The sequence below is a fragment of the Marmota monax genome, unplaced genomic scaffold, assembly GCF_021218885.2.
Source record: "Marmota monax isolate L192 unplaced genomic scaffold, Marmota_monax_Labrador192_F-V1.1 WCK01_AAM20220418_F8-fsc00046, whole genome shotgun sequence".
NCBI classification, from domain to species: domain Eukaryota; kingdom Metazoa; phylum Chordata; class Mammalia; order Rodentia; family Sciuridae; genus Marmota; species Marmota monax.
Window position 1 is genome coordinate 3,964,491 of NW_026692486.1, and position 26,367 is coordinate 3,990,857.

The 26,367-nt window shown below is 35.8% G+C and overlaps 1 long non-coding RNA gene across 1 annotated transcript; it reads left to right on the plus strand.

Moving 5' to 3' along the window:
• The first annotated feature begins 1,247 nt into the window (after positions 1-1,247).
• On the plus strand, positions 1,248-26,362 carry LOC124091895 (uncharacterized). Its single transcript, XR_006851458.2, has 3 exons — positions 1,248-1,442; positions 4,015-4,165; positions 26,305-26,362. It is a non-coding gene; the product is annotated as an uncharacterized LOC124091895 (long non-coding RNA).
• The last annotated feature ends 5 nt before the right edge of the window (positions 26,363-26,367 follow it).

The following is a 26,367-nucleotide window of genomic DNA, read 5'->3' on the forward strand; positions in this document are numbered from 1 at the left end:
CCACAACAGAAAAAAACCCACTGAATTATAAGTATGACAGTCACAAAAGGTATATTTACATCAACTATAGCCATATTCCTTCTTGCTGTGGTTGATCCCTTTCATTTCTCTTCTCTTCACCCTTATTTTAAAGAAAAAAGAGAAACTTTCTTTTCCTTTGGTCAGTTCCGTTTTCTTCCTCTTCTCTATTTTTTAAAATATTTTTCCTTGCTTTTATTGTGAACATTAGTGGAATTTTCAGCTAATTGTTTCTTGGCCTGAAAAAGATAAATTCAATCAATTTCTGCATCTCGTGCTTTTAAGGATTTGCCCAGGAGGTGGCACTAAAGCACTGTATAAAGCTTGAGTCACAACTATCAATTTTAAAATGTTACCTGAAAAAAAAAAAAAAAAAAAACAACAACAACAAAAAAAAAACTCTGAGGGGTCATGAGGTTTTTACGTGTAAAGAAGATATGTTTGCAAACAAAGAACATTTTTCACTTGAAAAATCGTAACACTGCATAGATTTAAACTACAACCAATAGTTTAGTTAAACCTTTTCTTCTATACAAAAGAAATCAATATTGTAGAAATAGCAGGAGTCTGTATGAGTATATGTCTTTGTTGGGGAGAATTAATTGAGACAATCTTTGTCTCCAAAGAGTTTGCTAAGTGTTGTATAAAATATTATGTTAAATCTGCATAAAATCAGAATTAAAAATGTATTTATTAGTATCCATATGGTTATGTTCTCATTTTGACACAAGGGAATTGGTGTGCATACTCTAACTCCTATTAGTGTTAATGGGAATTATATGTGTAAATCCCCAAGTCCCAGAGCATTGAGATGAAAATCTCCATAAGGATTTTAAAAATCTGTGTTTGTATTGCTTTTGGTTATGAAAAAAAACCCCAAAAGTATGGTAGTTGTTCTTGTATCTTTAAACTTAGTAGGGATAAGTTGCACCTGAAACAACAGACCCTGAAGTGCTATTTATTCCAGTTAAACATTCAGTTTTGTGTGATGATCAATTCAGGGCCAAAAGCTAGAGAGGTTTCTCAGATTGCCAACCCGGAATCCTGGAATTTAGCCATCCCCAAAGAGCTGCTACAGCTGTTCCCATAGTAGCAAAGGTTGCTCCTGGGTCTGTCTTCCAAGAAGAAAAATCTTCTTTTCGATGCCAGTGCAAACACGTTAAAAATAGCAAAGCTTTTTCCTGTCTCCTGACCCTTGTCTCTGCAGCTTTTTCAGCTTCACCCAAAGGGCTGTTCACTCTCCCTTGCACCTGTTGCTCCTTAGGTTCTCAGAACACTACCTGAATTTGAAGCTGGTCCACAGTGACCTGTAGAAATAGGTTCTTTCCAGAATGGCCCAGGCCTAGGCAATGAGGATTAAATGTGAGCTACACTGCAGCAAGCAGCAGCTCCTGACAGACAGTTCTGGTTTGGCATTTAACCGGGTAAGTAAAGAGAGAGTTTTGACAGCTGGGAGATCCCCTGCCCTACAGACCCAGAAAGTTCTTGTGCTAAAAAAGAACCCTTCCATCTAGGAAGGCAAAGAGCCAGCCAGTCTTTCCCTTAGCTGACTGTCTTCCGGGCTCGGCTCTGTTTTTGTAAGCTTTGCCGTGGTAGATAACTAATAAGTAAGATGGCTTGAAAAATCTGTGTGGTCTCCAAGCAGCTGTATTCTATGCCTCGGGTGCCCCCAAAGTCTTTCTGGCCTTAGTTAAAAGCCCTTCTGCGCTTGAGAATATATTTCCAGTAGCTGGAAACTTTAGGTTTCTGTCACTGGATACGATGATTAGCCAATATTTATTGAATAGATCCAATGAGGCCAGCACTGCTTTACACGGATTATATGAGGGAAGGGGGAAAGATTCCCAGTCTTTTCAGTTTTTCCTCAAGCCTCTTGATTCTCACTAACTGGCATTGAAGTAAAATTATCTTCTATTTCCTTTCCTTCTTTTAAATTGGCTGTGTCAACCCTTTCTGTTTCTGCTTGCTGTATTTGCCAGGGTGATAACTCTCCCATATCTATTTGGCCTTTGCATTTAATGAGTGGGTTTTCAAAGGCATGATTGGAGACAGTGTATACTATCAGTAGATAATTCCCTTTGGTTTTAGGAAAAGAACAAAGCTCTTTTGTTAGCCTGGATATCCACTCTTCTTATATCTTACAGGTTTTTATTTTCTGAAGTAAAAAGAAAAAAAAAACTTTATTATTTTTTTCTTTTCTACTTCATGCTCAAGATAGAATGAAAAACTGCAGCAGTAGCACCATGTGTTTAGTAATGATTTGCTTCACTGATAGAGCAAATTGGTTGTTGACAATGGTTGACTGCCCGTGTCAACTGACATAGCCTAATAAGGGAAAGAGGCATTTATTGATTATAAGACAAGAATACCCAAACTGGGGTTTGTCCCTTTAAATTATATTGACTATAAAATGGAGACCTTGCACCTTTTAAGTTTGAATTTAGTCCGATATTACTATTACTTCTAATATTTCTTTATTCATGTTCCCCCAAAGAGTATACACATTTATTCACAGAAAAAAAATACAAAAAACAAAAAACAAACATCACTCCTTAGCAAGTTCTTTATTTGGGAATATTTACACATACCCACATGCAGAGAAAATTCAAAGAACAAGATAAATGTACTTTCATTTTAAAGGGCATTCTGAGGTCATTGCTGAAATTTTTTGATTTGATATCATTGCTTCCCAGTTGAATATAAAATGTATTTCGTTAGCAGAGGATCCTCAATCCATATCTCGTTTACCGTATTTAAATCCTTAATCCTCTAACACCAATTCAAATAACAGTCCATTTACTAGATTCCAGCTTCGGGTCACCATTCAATGAGAAGTGACAGGCAGTGAAATCAGAAGAACTCACTGGCAGGTAGATAATGGATGTCAAAGAAAGCCTGCAAGACTCACAAACAGCTAGGGTTTATAAATTATCCAGTAAACAAATATTTTCTGAGCACCATGCTAGGCAGTGACCGAAATAATCACCATTCTCAGAAAATTGTCACTGTTCTCAAAGGGCTCATGGTCTAACAAGGCAGGCAGATACAGAGAGAACTATAGGAGCTAATAACCATCATATGCCTAGTGATTCTAAATGTCACACATCTGCTAAGTACCTAATACTCACCACCTTGCTAATCTTCACAACCACCTTATGAAATATATATTATTACTTCTATTTTACCAATGAGACAATTAAAGCTCAGAGAGGTGACATTACATGGCTAAGATGTACCTTATTAAGTGACAAAAGCATCATTGTAACCAGGGATTGTCAGACTCCTGAGATGGAGACCTTTCTCCATACCTTCCTAGTTTCTTCTCTTGGGAATGCAAATGATCAAGTCAAATTTTCTGCCAGGAACACTGAGGTGAACAGGTAAGACTTCACAGAGAAGATATCACTTGGGACTAGGAAATAAATTTTCTTGGCACATTTCATTGGCTAATTAAAAATGAAGTGCTGGAGTGTTGCTAGGTAGTTTATATTTTATTCCATTTCAAGTTGGGAAAATACCTTGCTTCAAAGCTTTGTTTTTGTATATATTTTTTGTGGGGTGGATTGCATTGTAGGCAATTTGGAGAAAATGTTTATAGTTGTACAGGCTGAGAATCTGGTTCTTCCCCAAGACATATTTTAACATATAGCAAAACACAGCCACAATATAGTCCTGCTGTTCAAGAAGCAAAGCTTGATTCTGGGACATATACACAACATGAGTTAAACATTACACAGTCCTTAGCATTTGTAAAGCTTTTATTAAAGCCTCATGTTTTCAACTGGCTAATGCAATTTAAACAAGATATGTAGAACCTGAGAGAAGCCAGAGAAGAGAGTCAAGAATGATGTAGAGTGTCTCAGTCTGCTTCATATAAGAAAATAGTTCTATTGGACAGATCCTCATGTGTAAGGTACCACAGGAAAGATAGTCCAGGGGGCTGGCCGGCCTGTATCTTTTTTGTTAATTAATATGTACACCATTCTTATTCCACAGGAACACCTGCTGCCATACATAATGAACACCTGCATCCATGCAAAATGAATCAAAAGCCTTAGAATCTGATAGGGATGCAAAAATAAAAGAAGACCGCAATACCAGGCATTTCATTCAGATGAGGGATACAATAAGTTTACAAAGGAAAGAGGTAAGTGTTTCATTCTGACTAGTTATCATTGAAGGTATCATGGAGAAGTCTGGTGTTTGAGATTAGCTTTGAGGCTTTGGACTGTGGGGGTACTTTCTACAGGTCAAGGAGACAGTGGGAATTTATGGTTGTTGGTTCAGTCTGTGAAAAGGCATAGAGCAGAAGGGTTTATGCTGTATTTATGGAAGTTCAGATGGTAGAGCTACAAAGTAAAGTTCATGGTGGAAGTGAAATAGAGGGGAAAAAAAGAAGAACAGTTAAGATCTCAGACCATGAAAGGCTCCAGGGTCATGCTAAAAAAACCTGTACTTCTTTAGGTAGTGGAAAACTGAGAGCTAATGTTTATTGGACTACAGTAATATCAAGTTTTATAGTGAGTAAATATGCAGTTAACAAATATTATTTTACCTAATCCTCAAAACTATGCTGAAGCTTAAAAATTTAAGTAATATTCCCAAGTTCATATCTTTTTTATTAGTGCATAATGTTGGGGTTCATTTTGACATAATCTTATGTATGCATGGAATATAATTTGATCCACTTTTGTCCCTAATATTTCCTCTTTCCCTGCCCCCCTCCTGTTCTGCAACCTCTACTCTATTGGTCTTCCTTCTATTTATTTATAATTTTTTTTAAAAAATTAATGCTTTGTACGTAAGCAGAAAAGGTGAAATTCACTGTGATATATACATAGCATAATTTAGTCAGTTTCATTCCATGGTTCCTTCCTTTTCCAATCCTTTCTCCTTCCCCCTGATTCCCCTTTCTCTATTTCACTGATCTCCCTTCTATTTCCATGAGCTTCTCCTTTATCACCACCACCACCACCACCATTTCCCTTTATTTTGCTTTAGCTTCCACATATGAGAGAAAACATTTGACCCTTGACATTCTGAATCTAGCTTATTTCACTTAGCATGATGTTCTTTACTTCTATCCAATTACCCACAAATGCCATAATTTTATTCTTCTTCATGGCTGATTAAAATTCCACTGGGGGTGTGTATGTGTGTGTGTATATATATATATATATATATATATATATATATATATATATATATATATATATATTCCTTTATATATAAATGGAAAAAGGAATATATGGATAAAGAAAATGTGTTTATATATATATATATATATATATATATATATATATATAATGTGTTTATATATATAATTTATTGACAGGTGCATGGACTGGTTTCATAACCCAAGTTCACATATTGTGTTTATAGCATATCTGTGAATCTAGATATGCATGCTTTAGATCAAAGGCTGTTAACTATTAATTGAAACTTCTTTTTTATCAAGTTTTTTGGAGGACAAACTGACTCTATTGGAATCATATTTTTATCATTTTGAAGAATTAATTAAAAATATGGGAAAATAGAAGTAATGAAACCAGTAAAATTACTCCAATGGTTCAAGCAAAATATCATTTGAGGCATAGCTGCAGAAATGGCAGCTAAAGGGAAAACATGATTGAGGTATAAAAGCAATATCAAAAGTAAATAAGGTCCAAGGTTAAACCTGGAGATATAGGTGACATTAGTTCTATGAGTAAAAGAATTCCAGAATTGTCCTTTTTCTAGAAATACTGAGTGAACTTTCTGTCCTATGGTTGGGTGAAGTCATGTGTTTAATTTGTAACAATAAGTTGTATGTAGAAGTGAGCTGTGTTATTTCTTGCCTGAGTGTTTTCGGCCAACGTGTGACTGCCAGGAGGGTTCCCCCCCCCACCCCTGCCCCTCTCTCTCTTTTTTTTTTCCATCTTTGTGAATGGCAAGATTTGAGAAAGTGGCTCCTCTTTTATCCTGGTTCCAGATTGCCTACAGAGAGCCTGTTGACCTAGAAGAGATGTGTGAAAGACAAAGAAACCTCTGTCACTATAAACCACTGAAGCTTTAGGTTTGTTTGTTACTGCAGCAAACCCAATCTGTCTTGACTGATATAGGTGAAGAGGGAACTAACTAACTTTTATTAAGAACTCACATGAATTATCTTATTTAGTTCTCAAAAGGTATTATTAAGTAGATACCACTATATCCCTATATGAAGATTTGAGATGTATCATTGCTAATAGAACTTGAATAATGATTAGTTAAATAAAGTCAGAATTTGAATCTAGGCAGATTTTCCCCTTTATAAGACAAAGGAATTGCAAGTGTGATTAAATCTTGATATGGAAAAATTTCCTAGATTTTCTCATTGTGCCCAAAGTAATTACAAAAGAAAGAAAGATGGAGACATGATTCTGGAAGCAAGCAGAAATGTGAGGGTTGGGGTTGGGAGAATATGAAGATGTGACACTGCTGGCTTTGAAAGTGGGGGAAGGGGCTATGAGCCAAGGAAAGCAGGTGGCCTCTGGAGCTGGAAGGGCAAGGAACAAAGTCTCCCATGGAGTAGTTGGAAGGAACACAGGTCTGTCAACCCATTTTTGAGCTCTGATTTCCAGAACTATAAGATAAAAATCTCTATTGTCTTAAGCCATTAAGTTTGAGGCAATTTATTCTGAAACGATAGGAAACTAATACAGTAATACTACTTGATTTACATGTTTATCTGAAGAGACTGGATAATTGACACTGGGGGCTGGTGAAACTGTCCAAAGAGGGAATGTTAAGTGATGTGAGAAGAGCTAAAGACTGAGCCTAGGAAAAGTGTAACTGACTAGTAAAAGGAGAGCTGGAATTTTTTCACTAGTAGATCTGCAGTGAATTTGATACTACCTAACTATGGAAGAAATGATGAAGTTGATTCATATCCAATCTCAAAAATAAAAGCCCAAGAATCTAGAACACTCCAGTATGGAAGCCTGACCCAGCCATTATTCTGTAATGACAACAACAACAAGAAGGAGAATTTTATTGTGTTTATCATATGCTGGATAGTGTTCTAGGTGCTCTATATGTGTTAATACTTTTAAATATTGCAACAACCCCTTTAAGATATGTACTCTTATTAGGTTATTTTTGTAATGAAGAAATTATTTGTGACAAAGAACAATTTTAAGTGGAAGAGCCCAGGTCAGAACTGGGCAGTCTGGCACAGTCTGCTCTTAAGCCAAGAACAGATTAATATATGAGAAATGACAAAGAAGCTATTCTGAGTTCATTTCCCTGTATAATCCACTTAGTAAAAATTGGGATATTTTAAAATTTGAATTCTTGTTGGTTTCCTTTTTCCCTGTTTTTAAGGGCAAGCAAACTGATTGTAGTACCTATTTCATGTGGTTACCATGAGGTGTACTATTCTGACACTACTGGTTAGAGATGATACAGGCCAAATTTAGAAAACTTAAAACTACCCTCTCATCCCACTAAAATGTAAAAGGTGGATTTGCTGGAATTACCTTGGATGTTCCCAGCATGGAAAGAGGATTGGAAACTCTTAGGAAGGACAAAAACCAAAGCATATCTGGAATCCCAGCAATTCAAGAATCATTAAAATTTCTGCCAATCTCTCCTTCCTACTTCTATTAGCATATAAAAAATATTGTCCTCTCCAACAGAAGAATATCTCTTTTAATTCAGTAGGAACAGGGTGGTTTGGACTTCTGGAGTTCTTCCCTACAACTTCATGAATATTGGTTGACCACAGGATTTATTTCTCAGATCTCATTTCCTTCCACCCTTCCGCTGACTCATCTAGCCAGTTACACTGGTCCCCTTGCTCTTCTTTGAATTTTCCAAGCATCTTATCATTGCCAATCCCCTACTACAATTATCCACCCCCAAGATGACAACAATAATAGCTAAGCCTATTCATTACAATCAGGAAGTCTTCTATGGACTTTAAATTAATTCATTTAAAATTTAACATTAAATCTCTAAGGAAGATGTTATTTTTATTCCCCATTATAACTAATTCATGGAAAGGTATCTTACTATCACATAGTTAACTAATAGCATGGTGAGATTCAAGCCCTAGCATCTGGCTGTAGAATCTATATCTTTAAACCTTAACCTTTTACTTTTTAAAGGCTGTTCAAATACCAACACCTTAAAGACCTGACTGCCCTATCTAAAATGATATCCCTGTCATTCTCTATTCCCTTTCTGCACTGATTTCTTCCAAGTACTTACCAATTTTGGGCATTACATTTATTGGTTGTTGTCCATATTCTAGACTAGTATGTAAGTTCCATAAGAACAGAGACTTGATCTGTTTTCTTAACTACCTGGCACATAGTAACATTCAAATATTGGTTGGATGAATTGAATGACTGAATTGTGTCTGTTTACTATGTGCCAAGCATTATTCTAAATATCTGGTGTATATGCAAGACCCTTTCATTTTTACAATGGACATTACAGGAGGATTTGCAAGGAAGAAAGCAAACAGCAATTATAACATAAAAGTAATTTTTTTAGTATGCTTATAGGTGATCAGTTCTAGGGAAGGATAGTGAAAAATAATAACAATAATGTTGTTTTGGAAATTGGTTTCTAGTTCTAAACTAAAACTTGAAGATGAGGGGGTGAACTGTGTGTATATGGGGGTGGGGGTTGAGAGCACACAGCAAGTGCAAAGGCCCCAATGTTGCAGTTAGACTACTTTGGTTGAATGAAGTGGGGAGAAAGCTGGGAGTAGAAGCAGAAGGGAAGGGGGTCAGAAACAGAGAGAAAGAGAGAACCAGTTCAGCAAAAGCCTTGAGAATTCCTGTAAGTACAGGCATTTGAAGAAAGAAGTGATAAAATTTTGCTGAATGAATAAATCATAAAAAGGGAAAAACTACGTTATTTTAGGTCCAGTTTTTAAAAAATCCTGGGAATAATTGAATGGCTCTGCTATAAGATTTTGTCTGTGTTTGAACAAATTCTACCACAACAAACAAAAATCTAGGAGCCAGATCAGCTCAAAGTTGGTCAGTTGCCCACTTTTCAAAGTGGGAAAAAAAAAGAAAGAAAGAAGAAAGGAAAGTCTTGTTTCTCTGTAAAAATGTGGGTTTATAATTTTTAATATTGAGTTAGGTTGGAAGAGAAGAAATAGTTTCCCAAAGGTCAGAATGGGAACTAGATAAGTCTTGGACAGTAGATATTAGGAGGGATAACCAGACAAACAGTGAATGGTAATTAAATTATAATGCTCTTTTTTATCTCTTTTAGTCATTGGGAAACATTCTATTTGCACTTGTGGCATCAACTTTAGATTATCTTTCATTAAACTCACTGTTCCAGGCATTGGGGACATAAAATTAATTGACCAAGACATGCCCTCAAGAAGCTCACAGTCTAGCAAGACAAAATATAAACAAATCACATTAATACAAGGTGCTCCTTGGCATAATGGTGACACACTGCCTGCTCTGGGGACGTGCTGGATAGAGCATTTAGCTCATTTTCACAATTCAGAGTTTTCCATAGCATTGTCCATGGATTATCTGTATCAGAATCTCCTGGGGGAGAGGGGTATTTATTAAAATCCTGGGCCCATCCAAAAAATACTGAGTCAGAATCTCTAGAGATGGGGCTTAGAAATCTAATTCTATAGTTAAGAGTCCTAATAATTCTTACCCACAGTAAAATTTGAGGACTTCCATCACATATTCTTCCTTTCCTCCAGTGCTGCCTGGTAACAGTGCTGAGCACAAAACCAGATGCAATGAGCTGGTTTACAGCTCAGTAGAGTGGCAAGGGAATTAGGATGGTAGTCATTCTGCCACAAGCTCATAGATCTGAAAAATTCAGAACTGAAAATAGAACAACACAGATCCCCAAGCTACTCTTCGGATTTTAAGCCAATGCTCTGTTTGCCTATGTTTAGAACCTAAATATTACTGCGGGTGATATGCTTCATTATTTTTTTATTGTCCATTGTGACTTAATTATATCGGAAAAACACTAGGCTTTTGAGAAAGTCATTCTCTGACCACTAATAGGCCAATTGTGGTTTTCCTGGGGGTTAAATAAACATAGTTATCCAAGTTAACCTGATTACCTGATTGGGGTTGGTTTTTCCACCAATATATTCCTCACATTATAAAGAAGAACAAAAGAAAACTAACAAAACCAACAAAACAAAACAACCCCAAAACCTTGCTCTTTCTTTGCCTCTCATTAAGTTTTGGACATAGGCTTTATTTATTTCTCCATACAAGGTGTTTGTCTATGGGATTTGTTATGGTTTAGATGTGGTGTCCCCCGAAAACTTACTTGTAAGACAATTCAAGAAGGTTTGCAGGAGAAATGATTGGGTGATAGCCTTAACGTAATCAGGGAATTAATCCCTGGTGCTATTAACTGAATGGTAACTGGAGGCAGGTGGGGTGTGGCTGGAGGAAGTGGTTCATTGGGGGTATGGCTATGGGGTATATATTTGTATCTGACAAGTGGAGTCTCTCTCTCTCTCTCTCTCTCTCTCTCTGCTTCCTCATTATCATCTGAGCTGCTTCCCTTTGCCACACTCTTCCGCCATGATGTTCTTCCTCACCTCAAGCCCAGAACAATGGGGCTGGCCTTCTGTGGACTAAGACCTCTGAAACTGTGAGCCCTCAAATAATCTTTTCTTCCTCTACAATCGTGCTGGTCGGGTCTTTTAGTAGTAGCAGCAAAAGAGCTGACTGAAACAGAATTCAATTAGGGAAGGCCTCTAGTGAAGGTCAGTCTAGTCTTTCTGTACTTTCTGTACTTTCAGGGTCACACATTCATGTCTATGCATGTTCATTTCCATTACCATAGTCTTTAACCCTCAAGTTCTCACATCTAGCTTGCTTTGGTATATTGCTAGTAGTTCCTTTTGACTTCCTTTTACTTAGTTCCAAGATTTAGCAGTGCTGCCTGATAAATATTCCTAAAGTATCACTTTCCTAATGTCAATGTGTTAGGCTTATCCGGCCAAAGTACAGAGCTTTTACATTAAATACAAGAGGATTATTAAAAGCAACTGTCTACTTTTTTAGTCTCCATTGTGGTCTATGTGGTTTCATGACATTCTGCTATCTGTAAGCTTCCTCTTATTAACTATTGCTTCTTCCTGCACAGTCCTTTATGCAGTCAGTCTGATTGGCTTAAATCATTGCATCACTCATATTGGGCAGATCCCTTGTTTAATCACTGAGTTGGGTACTCACCCCGATGTAGTTAGTTGTTAAGGTAGTACAATGAGCTGTCTCTCTTTGCCTCCTCAGCAGGAGGCTCTACGTGAAGGTTCTTGCAACTTTCCTACTCAAGAACCTAAAAGGAATCTGTTAGCACCAAAGCAATGTTCACTTTCTCTCCTTTGATTTCAGTTTCCCTGATGATATGGCTCTTCCTTTAAATTTTCAATTATATTATTGACTACATTTCAATGTGCAGTCAATGCTATATTTAGATAATTTTTCTTTCAATTGCTCTGATACTGTTCCTGGCCCATAATGCTTATTCCATCAAAGGAGTGCACCTCATTCATTTTCATTTATTGACACATTATATGAGCCACAAATCACCTATTCTGCAAGAATCAGTTCAATCTCCTTTGTACAGTTTCTCAATGGATTTGTGTCATGTTAAACCCACTTTCCCCATTCTGTTTGAACACTGTAAATACTATCTTATTAACTAACTATATCTTATTATTGTGTTCTTTATATAATGTCTTTAACTACTTTCTAATTTGATTCAGTGTGTGGGTATTAGCACTCTACTCTTTGTGCATCTTATTGTGCTGGGTGATATAGTGTGTCCATCCCAGTTCTAGACATATAATCAGTGCTCAAATAATCACTCTCTAGAAGACACAAAACAGAATAATCAATTTCTAAACAGAAAAACCCTTGACTTAACAGCTTCAATGAAGATGGTCAGCAATATTCAGAAAGTCAACAGTGGATTCAATATGAATCCCTATTTTTTAAAATAAATGATTTTTATCAAAGATAGCGAATTTTTATCCTACCTCATCAATGCATCTCAAAAAAGAGTTGTTCTTTTTAAAGTGTAGAAGATAGAAAGTTCCTTGAATGAGGCAGAGGACTTAGGTAATGAAAAAGAAATAGGAAAGACTGAGAAGAATAATGTTTACAGCACCCAGCTTAATTTAGAATGACATATTAATTAGATTAATTTTTGTCCCATGCTACTTTGTAAGATTGTATTTTACCATGTGGACGTAGCAAATCTTTTATTCCTCATAATTTTCTTCAGTATTATCTTAACAAGAAGAGGTGAAATGTAACTTCTCCTGGTGCTCTCCCCTCTAAATCTGGACTTTAATCAATAGAATATGGCAGAAAAGATGCTGAAGGTAGGTTAAAAGTCTGTCAGTTTCTCCTGGGGTCGCATGGGATGCTTATACTCTGAATGTTCTCTCTTGGAACCCAAGAGGCATACTATGAGAAGCGCAAGCCACATTCCTTGACCCCCTAAAGATATTGCGATCGACAGCCCTAGCTAATCCCAGCCATTGAGTCATCCCTGCCCAGGCACCTGCCATGGGAGTGAATTGGCCATCCTGGAAGAGTCTCTATAACCTCAGCCTTTTCAGTAATAAGTTGTTTGTGTCACTGATAACTGAGGCACCAAACACAAAGATAAGCCAACTACTGTGTCCTGGTTAGAATTTGTGACCTCCAAAATTGGTAGGCATACTGAAATAGAGGTAGTTTCATGATACTAACATTAGGTTGGTTTGTAGGAGCAATAGATAACTAGAACATACTCTATGCTGCAAGTGCTCAGCACAAGGTTTTACAAAGGACAGAGAATAGTTTACCTCTGCCATTTGAAACACGATTACTTCAAATGAGAGAAACATAGCCTGAAAACAATATTTTAAAATAATTCGTCTGATTTTGTCTACTCTTTTCTGAAATATTGTTAGTGAGAGTTTAAAAGGGTAAGTTTTGAATTCTGAAAGTTGGTGAAGGACATTAATTAATGCAGAGAAATGCAAAATAAAGCCCAGAAATAGAGAGTTTAGCAATCAGTACCTGTTTGGGAGAACAATAAGTAATGAACTTGATTGAAATATATAGAAGAAAGTAATAATGAATTTCAAAAAAAGGAGCAATTTATTGGGGCTTTGATTACTTTGAAAATAAGTTTAGGTTTAGATAAGGACCAATATAATGGTGCTGAAATTCTTTTTTTGTTTGAAAATTACATACAAAACATGGTAAGAGATTTTTGTGGCAGCCATATTTAAATGACAGTGAGGAGTTCAGACAAGCTGCAAAAGTAAACAATCCCATCAAACCGTGAAGAAAATGTCTGACAGAAAACACAAGAACTTGGTGTAGAAGTGGAAATGTTGGAAGAAAAATAAGAAAATTCCATGGCCAATCATAATTAAAGATTAATTATAAATTCTTTATTCCTGTATATGAATAATCTCCATAATAATTCCAGAGCATGACAGTAGTTAGAAAGTTGGAACAACTAGGAAAAGAATGATATTTTGACGGGACTTCAAGTATTAGTGGTGATTGGTATGTTTTTCAAAACTAGTATATGAACAAAATATTTTCACAGGGCAAATTAAGGTTTCAAACCAGATTAATATACTGTGTTGTTCCTCAGTAGTGGGCTTTTTGGTTAGAACTTCAAAATTTTAGTTATTAGCTATTAAGAGAGCAGAAGGTAACATTCTTAGAACTTAGTTTTACACTGGGAAACTATTAGTTATTTCACTGATTTTTATGGAAGAATTTGATGAATAAATAGAAGTGGAAATGTTTTTGCATACTGTAGAATGATATTCAGATTGTTAATATGAAACTACATAATTTTGGAGGACTCAGAAGAATAGGTTAGATACTTCATTTATATCAAAGGATTTGGTTATAGGGATAGAGCCTTGAGAGGTAGTGAAACTGAGCTGGTGTCTGAATTCTATGGGGATATCAAGAATGGGGTGAGATTTCAGCCCAGATTTAATACTGAGGAATACAATCAGGTATTGGGTCAGATGGATCCATTGCAAAGAAAGGAATGGGTGTGGAGCAATGGGTGCCTGGCAACCCATCTTTGGTAGAAAGTATGCTGAATCCAAAGGTAAGAAGTGTGGGGTCAACAAAGATCAGTCAGAAAAATAGATGTACATAGATGGAAAGAATGAAATCAGAAAGATATCATTGAGGATCAGGACGAGAGTCAGTGATACCAGTATGATCACTTTTCTCTTTCTGTGGTTCTCTCTCTCTCTTTTTTTATTTATTCTTTTTAGTTATACATTTCAGTAGAATTTATTTTGATATTATATATACAGGGAATATAACTTCCCATTCTTGTGGTTGTACATGATGTGGAGTTACACTGGTCATGTATTCATATAAACATAGAGAAGTTATGTCTGATTCATTCTGTTTTTCCCATTCCCATTCCCCCTTCCATACCTTCCACTCCACCCTATTAAATCTGATGAACTCCCCACCCACCCACCCCCAACACACACACACAACACCTTGTGCTCTTGATGTGGAGTTTCTACTGAATGTTAACAGAACATTCTTAGACATGATTAACTATTAAGAGCTATATCCTCACTTTTATAATTCTCAAGCTTGCTATAGGCAATGTACTATGTCATAGAATTATATGATCTTGTCACATTCTACATTATATCCTGGAATCTCTCAACTTAACTAAGTAATCTTTTAAAATTTGCAAACTTTAAGGCTTACTCTTTGTACTACAAATTTCTATGGGTTTTTCTAAGTGCATACTGTCATCTATCATTATGGTATCAGACAGGATAGTTTCACTGCACTAAAAATATCCCTTGTATTTCACCTATCACAGATCCATCTATCCACTGTCCCCTGGAACTCACTGATCTCTTTACTGTCTTTTAAGTTTTGCCTTTCCCAGAATGCCATAGGTGTGGAATGATCTGGTGTATAGTCTTTTCAGGCCAGTTTTGTTCAGTTAGCAGTATGTTTCTAAGTTCATTCGTGTCTTCCTACAGTTTCAGAGGGCATTACTTCCAATCACTGAAAAGCATTTCATTGTATGTATGCCCCACAGTTTGTTTATCCATTCACCTATTGAAGGATATTTTGTTGATTATGAATAAGACTTTCATAAACATTCATGTGCAGGTTTGTGTAGACATTATTTTTCAAATCAGTTGGATGAATACCTAGGAGCACAATTGCAGGATCATGTGGTAAAACTGTATTTAAATTCATAAGAAGCTGCCAACCTATTTTCCAGAGCAGAAGCATTGCATTTCCACCAACAATGAATGAGAATTCCTATTGTCCTGCATTCTTGCCAGGAATTGGTATTGTCAGTTTTTGAGATTTTGGTCATTTTAATCAGCATGTGGCACTCTCTCACTGTTGTTTCAATTTGCATTTTTCTTAATGATAAATGATGTTGAGCATCTTTTACATGCTTATTTGGAATACATATAGTGCTTTATCTTTGGTGAGGTGTCCAGACATTTACCCATTTTTAAATTGGGTTATATTATTTTTATTATTGAGTTTTAGAGTTTTTTTGTATATTTTGGATACAATTCCTATATCACCTATGTCATTCACAAGTATTTTCTCACAACTTTGGCTTGTTTTTCATTTACTTGACAGAGAACTTCAGAGAGCAGAAGTTCTCAAATTTAATAAGATCCAATTTGTAAATATTTTTCTTTCATGAATTGTACTTTATATTTAAAAAACATCATCAAATTCAAGGTCATATAGATTTTTCTCCTATGTTTTCTCCTTGAAATGTTAGACTTAAGCATTTTATATTTAGGTCTATTATCCAATTTGAATTAATTTCTGTGTAGGTATAATGTCTGTTTCTAGGTTCTTTTATTTATTTATTGTATATGAGTATCCAGTTGATCCAGCACTATTTGCTGAAAATATTGTCTTTTTTTATTGAACTACCTTTGTGCATTTATAAAACATCTCAGTTGAATATATTTGTGTAGGTCTCTTTCTGGAGATTAGCACACAGTGACACAGTGCGAGGACATAGTCCTTGCAAAAATTCTGTCATTAAAGACACCAGGCACTAGTTCAAAGGATCCCCAGGACCACCCTCACTTCAGGTTGGCTGCTGAATTTGTTGGTGAAAGTGTCCACCTGCCTAGCACTGTGTGGGTACTTTATAGATGTGGTTAACATCTACAATCAAATTGCTTTCAGGAAAGAAGATCACCCTCCATAACATGGAAAGCCTCAAGAAAAAACATTGAAGTTTCCCTGGGAAGAAACACATTCTGCCTTGAGACTGTAACATTAACTCCTGCCTGAGAGTTCAGTCTGTTGACCTATCTTACATGTTTTAGACTCAAGTCTGCCTGAGTTTTCAGCTTACTGATCTACCCTATAAATTTTGGACTTGCCTGTTAGTTGTGTGAGCCAATTCTTTATAAAAATATCATATATGTCAGATTATATATACATATAAATATATATCAGGTTATAAATAAAACCTGTTTGTAATCTAAATAAATTACTGCTTTTCTTGATAACTTTACCTAATATAGCACAAATTCTGAGATCCTCACAACCACTTAGGTGTGACGATTCACTGAACAACTAGAATGCAGGAACACACCATACTTATGATTTCAGTTTTGTTTTAGTAAAAGTACATGAATTAAAGTCAGCTAAGGGAAGACAAGAGGGTCCTCTCTTGTGAAGTCATAGGGAACACTACCTTCCAGCCAGGATGTGTGACAACATATATAGAGTATTGCCAACCAGGGAAGCTCACCTCAGCCTTTGGCATGCAGTTTTTATTGGGATTTAATTATATAATGCATTCAGCAGCCCTTCCCAGAAGTCAGGCTAATACCCTGAGCATCTAATTCCTCTGGATTCAGAATGAATATGCCATGGTTCAAATCTCCATCATAAATCACAGTGCTAAACTCCCTCTTAGCTAAAGGTCCTAAGCGCCCACAAACACATTCTTATCCAATATGATATTGCAGGTACCTAGAGATCACCTCCTAGTGATTGAGAGCAAAAGTCAAATCTTTCTTTGGGCAAGGTTGGTTCTTCAGTACTTATCACTTAACATAAATATAGGTGAATTTGAAATTTCATGAAATAAAATTTAAATATGTGTGATGACTACAATGTTTATAGGTCTTAAAAAAATGTACACTTTGAGATTTTTAAAGAAATTATACTTTTTCCTATAAGAAAGTGGATCATAAGTTATAATGTGTTTAAGTATTTTGTAATACTAAGTTGCCAAACATTTTATTAAGAAAAGTGCTAAAATTGGTCAATACTGGCATCTTAGTTGTCAAAGCCTATCTATATTATATTATCTAGGATAGGGTTTATCTCTCACATTGTAGGAAAGATAAGACAACACACATGGTCTTTCCTTCACAGATATATTCTTCCAACAGGAGGGCAATTTTTCTAAAGATAGCTGTTATTTTTATTTTTACTTATAATATGATATTATATTGGTCTTTCCCAGGGATTTCATTGCTACACTTTATAAGGGTCTCCTCACTGGTTTCCATTAGCTTACAGTGCTTTTAGAATATCACCTCTTGAAAACACATTTAACTAAAAACAAAATCATCACTTACATAGAGATTTATCACATTAGAGGCAGCCTAATTCTGTTAGGAAGCAGACTAACTTTTTTGTAGTATTTATTTTCTCTTTAAAAGTGAGAGGTCTAAGATATGTCAGGCCACCTGAAAATTTATGCAGTGTTCATGGGCTGAGGTGTTCAGGTGGTTTCCAAGAAAAACATTTTGAACACAAGATATTTCACACTTCCTCTATTCTCTGAAGCTGCCCCTGCTGGGTCTGTAGGGTTATTATGTCTGATTCAGTAGTCTGTAATACTCTCATCTCACTTGGAAGTGTTGCATACAAATCATCCATTAAAAGGGTAGACTAGAAGATATCATTGAATGCTGTTTTAAGATTCGGTAGATGTCTTTTCAATTTTGTCTAGCTTCAGGGGAGGCATCCCTGCAAACTGCTTTCATTTAAAGCTTCTTTCATTTCCACACTAATTCATAAATTTGTTTTCCCTTAAACATAACTTCATCCTTTCCCCTTTTGTATGCTGTTGTAGTGAAGCAGGGAGGGACCTGAGAGTTTAAAGTCTGGGGTAGCACATATAGTTTTTCAGTCAGTCATCTTGTCTTAAAAACATTCTGCCACTAGATCATCTAGATGAAATCTAGTGTTAGTGCCACAACCTATTGTAGGTCACAGCCTTTGACCTGGGGGGTCATGGAAAGAGAAAGAATTGAAGTGACAGAGTGACTTTTGGTTTCACTAACCATATCAAATATGAAATAGATTCTTATATTTATAAACATTTCTTCCTAACTTTTCTGATATTGAATATTTGTCTTTTATTTCTAGCCAGACTATGTTAAAATATGATTTTGTAAATGGCACCAGTGGCCGAGAGCAGTGCCAGAAGTGGATGTGATTATACAACCTTAAAAATGCTTGAGTGTGTATTCATTTGTCATGCTGAATATTAATCAATCCATATTAGCTTAGAGGATATAGCATTATTAGAAGTCTTTCATTGTTAAAATTATAATTGTATTAAAATAATACAATTTTTCGTATCTCTGGTTGTATTATTTTGTTATGCATTCCACTGTCATATGTAAATTAAAAAAATAAAATAAATTAAAAAAATACAAAATAATTTATATGCCATTCATAGAAGAGAAAAAGTAATCATTAGAATTTTAGAATTATAGATATTTAGAGAATTAAATATTTACATTTGTGTTCTGAACTTGGAACTACTTCCAAAGTTATCCAAGACATTTGTAGTTTTTTACATTGACTTGAGATTTTACTTTTATTACTTTGAATATAGAATTGAGATCAAGGTACTTGTAAAAGTTCACCTGACCCTATACTTGTCTGTATATTGACCATGGCAGGATTTTTTTTACTAAGTCATTCCCACCATAATATGTATATGGACTAAAACTCTGGGATTTCAAATCATTCAATCAGTTGTTATGTTCTGTAGGTAAGGAACTCACTGGCTTACCTATTAATGAAGCTAGATCTTCTTTTGTTGTTACAAAAGAGTGTCAACTATACTGCTGGATTAATTGAATGCAAAGGGATATTACTTCATACTAACAGGCACTTGATTTAATCTCTGAACTAAAAGCTACTCAATATTCTGGATAACTCAACTGATACAATCAAGAATTATGATGCGTGACCATGGAAGAATGTGTAAACTCTCTATTGTACTGTGTCAGTACTTCCCTCAGACTTTAATTGGACTACTCAAGGGAAAAAAAGTATTCTGTGTTCAAAAAGGGGTATGGCAAAATGCTGTTAAATTAAATTAAAAATTTTGGTTTTGTGTTTTCTAAAACAGCAACAATTCTCCAAACAATATGTTAACAATCGACAGGCTGACTTACGTTGATATTGGAATTAGGGAGTGGGAAACAATGAACTATGCAGGATTTCTCAAAAAATATTTACTTATAGAGTGTTTTTTTTCCTAACAGGGCTCTATTACCATTAATCAGAATATTGGTATTCAAAATACCAAAATGTATAAGACACTGATATAGATTTCAAAAATCTACATGGGATTAAATTATAATATCAAAAAACAGTTGTCCAGTCCATATACCTTTGGACTTGTATGGCCTTTATTGCTTTGACTGAAATGTTCTTTGGTGTGGTTTCATTGGCTTGCACTATAGACCCTACGGGGAACAGTCTTATGAAATTCATTGCTTTGTCTAATGTAAAGATATTATTATGATAAGTAAATAAGAGCAAGAACATAAAACTTATGGCAGGTGGTTTTCCAAAAATAACCTCAATAATATTTCCCGTTCCACATATACTTATGCAATGTGACCTTGCCATTCCTCCATTACCAGGCCCATTTCTCCTGTCCCCTAAGCCTGGATGGGCTTTGAAAATGACTGCTTTGGCTGAAGTAAACTGGGTAGTGAGAAGATGTCCAGTCTATACTAATAACAATCCTTTGGAAATATTTGCTTTTGGAATGTTTCCTGAAGGCCTCCAGAATGCATGGTGTATGAAACTCAGGACATGGAAAGACTTGAGTGCTCTGTAGGCAGCTCCTGTTCAGGTTGTAGTGAACAATCATCTGAGCTTGCTGAAGCCCAAGTTAATATCTGACTGCAGTTCATGAGAAATCTGGGGTGATAACTCACCTAGTAAGGCCAACCAATGAATAGGTTTGTTCCATAGTAACAGATCAGGTTAGAACTTAAATGGATAGAGCTCTCATATTTTACTGAAGTTTTTAACCTTGATTTTATGACTGTGTATTGTTTTTCCTTTGACTCAACTCTTTATGTGCTTCATCATCATATTATACATTTTACACTTTATTTTCCTTTGTAAAATGCCTTATATTCATTTTATAAGAAAGTAACATATACACTATTATTTAGGAATGAAATTCATATCATGTCCAAAACGAAAAAAACATCTTATTAATTCACCTGCTTTTTCTTAGTCTTAAAAGGAAAATGGAAGTTTATGAAGCAATAACATTATACTCCTTGTTTCAAGGAAATATAGTTTTGGTGGGCAAGAGAGAGCCTCTTATGTGATAAGTGTTGTTGTGGTAAATAAAAAAAAAAGTTTGTCTATGTAGAGTTATTCAGCTTATTCAATCTAGGTAAGCAAATCTACTTGGAAAAGAAAATCACACAATGCTAAACAGTTTAGTACAGAGAAGAATGAAGGACCATATTTTTAATCTCTGAGGCTTTTTTATAAGAAGGATGAGTTATGCAGATGAGGTTGGTAGGTTTAGCAAAACATCTGAATTCTCATATTGGTAACTAATAAAATTCCTAGTTCATTTATCTAAAAAAATTTGCAATATCTGGCTTACTAAATATGGAAACTAGAAATTACCTTTACATAATAACAAAGAAATCTTATTGTTCAGGAAACAATTCTGAATATTTAAATAGCATAAATAATAGCTAAAACCAAATGCATTTTACATACAAGGAACAAGCATTTATTAAAGAATATTTCTTCCTTTCTGTTGAAGATTCCTGTATTATTTTTTCCCAAGTATTACAATAGCTCATTTGCTTTTGCCTTTAAAGATAACAGAATTGTGGTTGTGTTTTTTGTTTGTTTGTTTTTCTTGGTGCTGGGGATCGAACCTAGGGCTTTGTGTAGATTTATGTTTTAAAGGTGCATGGTTTCTATAGCTTTACATTAGGAAAAATCAAATGAAATTAGTGTAAAATATCCTGAACAAAGAATATGAAGTGCCTACATAATGCCAGGGTGAATTTCTCCATCCTTTATGGCAATATATGGAAATTTGAGAATAGCAAGGTATCTTTGTTTATATGTAGTGTGTTTAAAGAAGATGAAATATTTTTCAAGTTCATTTAAATGCAAATAGTATCTCTATTTAAAGAAAAAACATGTTGATGCAAACTTGTCCAAAAAAATCACTTTAATTAATAAAAAATGAAGAACATTAGCCTCTGCAGGGGCAGAGTTTGTACATACATAATGCAATGTGGAGTCTGGGCAGCAACCTCACCTTAAAAAACATACCTCCTAGGGCTAGGGATGTAGCTCAGTTGGTAGAGTGCCTGCCTCACATGCACAAGACCCTGGGTTCAATCCTTAGCACCACAAAAAAAACCATATCTACTGCTGAACATTTAAAATTCTCTGTGACATACTACCAGTTCAGCAATGGATAGCAATGAAATTTGTAGTTACAGGTTTTGAGTAGGGCAGAAAGGGAGTTGGGGAAAGTAGATTGTGAAATTGTAGAAAATAGAGGAAGTAAACCCACAATTTGACTTCATCGTTGCTCCTTTTTCTTTTCCTTGCTTGTTTCAGAAATAACTTGCTGATAAGTCAATAATGTGGAAAATCTCACTCCTATGTCTATCTATATTATTGTGTTGAATCTTTATTGGTGAAATCCTCCATATACACACATACAGTGACTGGCATCTAGTAGGTACACAATCCATCACTGTTCATCCAGATTCTAAGAATTATAGCTAATTTTAGATGTAACTTGCCATGTGCTAAGCATCATATTGATGATCTCCCCTGTATTAGGAGCTTTGATTCTTACAACAATGTTATGAGGTAGGTACTGTCTCCATGGGCAAGCAACTGAAGCACTGGCTGAACCCTGCCTGGGACTACATAGCTTACTGTAGGTGAGAGGGAATTCTAATCTGGGCAGTCCTGCCACAGTCTGACTTGTAAACACAGGAATCACTGCCTCTCTGGATGTAAAGTTCTAAACTGTGAGAGGTGTTTATTTACACATTCCGTTAGGAGAATTTGGGAAATTGATCTGAGTGGGAAGATCAAATTGGGGAACATTTAGGTGGTTCTGCAGAGAAGTTGGAGGCCCTCAGGGAGCAAGAAGCATTGTTGTTTTGAATAATTACTTTCCTCACTCTGGTCACATAAGGTCTTGCAGAAAAAACACCTTCTGCATTAGATTGAGTGAAAGATGTAGTTGTTATGATTGCCAAGTGGGCTGAAATGACAGAATAAATGACCTCATCGGCACAGCGCCACTCTCCAGGAACCAGGCTATACAGAAAAGCAGGGGAATTTTAGGGTAATTTGAACAATATTTGCAGTGGTGGCAACACATGGCTGTTCCTTCACAGTAGGCAGTGGTGGCAGGGAGTCTTTTATAGGGCTCTGTTCTTATCACCTAAAACTTCCGAAGCTTAACTGACTGCCAGGATAATTAACCCCCCTGCATACGGGAGGTTCTTTTAGATCCACTTCTGATACATTAAGGAAAAGAAAGAAAATAATCATTTCAGGTTGTGCAGCCTGGCCCTTAGATGCTGATATATGGCAAATTGCAGCCCAATAGGAAACGAAACCACCTTTCTTAAGGACAATTTTGAAAGAAACCTATTATTTTTTTTTCTATTATTTTTTGAGTACATGAAATTGTAATATACTTTGTAGATTTTATTATTTATAATGCCTCAAAGTAGGAGGTTGAAATTAGAAATATAGTACATTGGCACCAGAAGAGATCTGTTGCAGCTAAGCTCACCCTCTCATTTTATATTAATCATAACTATCATACAAACCTATGATATGTAACATCTGAATGAAATACCAAGTAAAATGTTCCACACATTCAGTTTGACACTGATCTCAGTGCTTGTTCAAACCAACAATCTATGGTAAATAATTCAAGTTCTTTTCATTTAAATGAAACTGCTCAAGGAGATTTGTGGATCTCAAATCTGTTCATTTTCACTGAATACCTACTAGAACAAGCAAGCTATCTTTACATGGGTGAGAGGGTTATTGTGCTAGTTGGCTCTCTGCTACTGTACCAAAATACTGGAGATGATCAATTCACAAATAGGAAAAAGATTATTCTGACTCAGTTTCAGAGGTTCCAGTCCATGATCAATTGGCCTTTGTTACTGTATTAGGTCTATGTTTAGATAGCACATCATGGTAGGGAGTGTATGGTAGAACAACCTTCTTACCTGTTGGCAGACAGGAAACAAACAACAAAAAGGGTCAGGGGAAGATAAAGAGTTTAGATTCCCATAGTCCCCTTCAAGGGCCCATCCCTAATGAACTAGCTTCATCACATTAGGCCTCACTTATCAAAGGACCTGTCACTTCCCAACAGCACCAGGGGCTGGGGACAAAGACATTAAGACATGGGCCTTTGGGGAACATATCCAAAACACAGCAGTTATAGAGTTTCAGCTTATAGACATTCATTGATGGTTCACATTTGTCATAGAAAAAACAAACCCTTATTTGTTATTTTCTGCAACAAAACCAACCTGTATGTCTGGGACAATGTTATTTCTAAAAGGCACTAAAGCTTTCTAGTATGTTATTGCATTAAGCCAGATTGTATACTAGCTATGAAATTCATGGTTCATACTCAATATGGAATAGAATTCAGCTGCTACAAAGAATAAATGAGCTAGCAAATCAGAAAAGCAAATGACAGAAATGTCCTCATGATGAGATTTCATGTGAATGATTTCAAGACAATGATATTAGCAGGAAAAAAATATGGAAAAATACACTGCAGTATGTTTCAATGAATTGCCTGGTTGAGGGAGTGAGTGGGGGGCAGGTTTAGAAATAAATATATAGAAAAAGGGCAAATGGGAAATCACTTCCCTTAAAGCATATGATATGCACTTGTTTCAAATTACATGCATATGTAGAAAAGACATGTCAAAATCCTGTGTTAAAGCACATTATGAACTGGGGTAGTGGCTCATACCTGCTCAGAAGGCTGAGGCAGGAGGATTGCAAATTCAAAGCCAGTCTCAGCAATTTAGAGAGCAAATTAGCAAGACTCTGTCTCAGAACAATAAAATAAAAAGGGATGGGGGTATGGCTCAGTGGTAAAACACCCTGGTTTCAATCCCCAACTTCCCCTTCCCCCACAAAAAAGAGAGTGCATTGGGCTTCCTACATCCACTAGAGAACACAATTGGCAACAGAAATATTGTTTTTATACTACATAAATATGTGTCTGTGGGGATGGAAAAATATTGGGCATGAAGCTAGACTTTTACTTTCTATCCACCTGGATGTTGGGTTTTAACACTATGAAGTTTCCTAGCTGTGTGACACTAAGCACTTTTCATATACCGACCAAAGAAGTTAGAATTGCCTATATTACTGTGACAATTAAATGAGATAGCACAACTCAACAACAGAAATCTATATCAGCTTTCAAGAAGAAATCTTTGCCTTTCAATGCTATACTGAGTTATGTCTCTCACATCTATATTTCAACACTTAAGGTTTAAGCTGGAGCTCTGAATAGTGACTCCACAAAGAAGTCTAGTCTGTACCCTGTAAGTAGTACAGTTTTAAATATGGTGGAAATTCATGAGGACCAAATCAGAGAGACTTCATAGAGGGGGGGATTCTTGAAGGGTACCTATGGTTTATATGGGAGAAGATATCAGGCAGAAGAAGAACACCTGAACAATGGGACTCTTTCTGAATAAATTCTGAATTCAATTCATAATCTATGATTTCCTCAAATTTTCATGGTGGGAAAATTAGACAATAATTTTGATACTTAAAGGGAGATACTTTGTAGGGCATTTAAGATGGCTATAGTAAGGTAGATGGCATATATAGAAAATTAAAACTAGCACATATTTTTTTCATTTTGAATGGCTGGCATTGAATCAAAAAGGGCTAAAGAAATGTCATCAACAAATTAGCATATAAGGCTTCTTAGTTATGCCTAGTGTGTAGATTGGGAAATATTTGCTCATAGGCTTTATTATACTTTTAATAATTAGTATATTACATGTAAATAAGTCTTTCCTAACCACAGTATAGTCATTTAACCAACAGGTATTTTTTCTTAAGGGATTATGGTTTCTGTAGTTAATGGTGAGTTTTCAGTCAGGGAAGTTATATTTCTTTGATGTCCATTTATCACAGATAAAGATACACTAAGGACAAGTAGATGTTTTCCAGAGTAATGATTGTCACAGGAGCAAATTCCAGAAAAAGATAAATTGGTGAGCTGTAAGTCGTGGGAAAAGTAAAATGTTTGGTGAGACTGAAGAAATTGGGAATAGGGTGAAAATGAAAACTGGGGAGGTGAGCAGTTATGAGAAGAGCTTGACTGCTGTGCTAAAGAATGTAGGCTTTTTTGTTTAATCAGCTATACATGACAGCAGAATGCTCTCTGACTCATTGTACACAAATGGAGCACAGTTTTTCACTTCTCTGGTTTACACGAAATAAAGTCATACCATTTGTGCAATATACCTGTTCCTAGGCTTTATTCAACCATGTATAAGTGAGGGTGATGCTGGAGTTAAGCTTTATCTTCACCTGAATACTCTAAAGATGCTATTACATGAATATTTCCATAGTACTAAGTCCCTGTTGCTGCTATAACAAGTTATCATGAGGTTCGTGGGTTAAAACAATACAAATTTTATTACCTTACCATTTTTGGAAATTAGAAGTCTAACACAGGTAACCCTGGACTAGAAGGAAGGTCTATAGGGCTGATTTCTTCTGGAAGCTCAGGGGAGAGTGGGTCCCCTGCCATTCGTTGTCAGCTTCCAAAGGCTACCTGAATTCTGTGGTCTGTGGACTTTGTCTGCTTCAAAGCCAGCATTGGCTGGTGAAGTCTGTCACACTGTATCACAGTGACTCTGTCCCTTTTGACTCCCTCTTTCACTTTTAGGACCTTTGTGATTACACTGGGCCCACCTGGATATCAAGGATCCTCTCCTCATCCCAAGGTCAG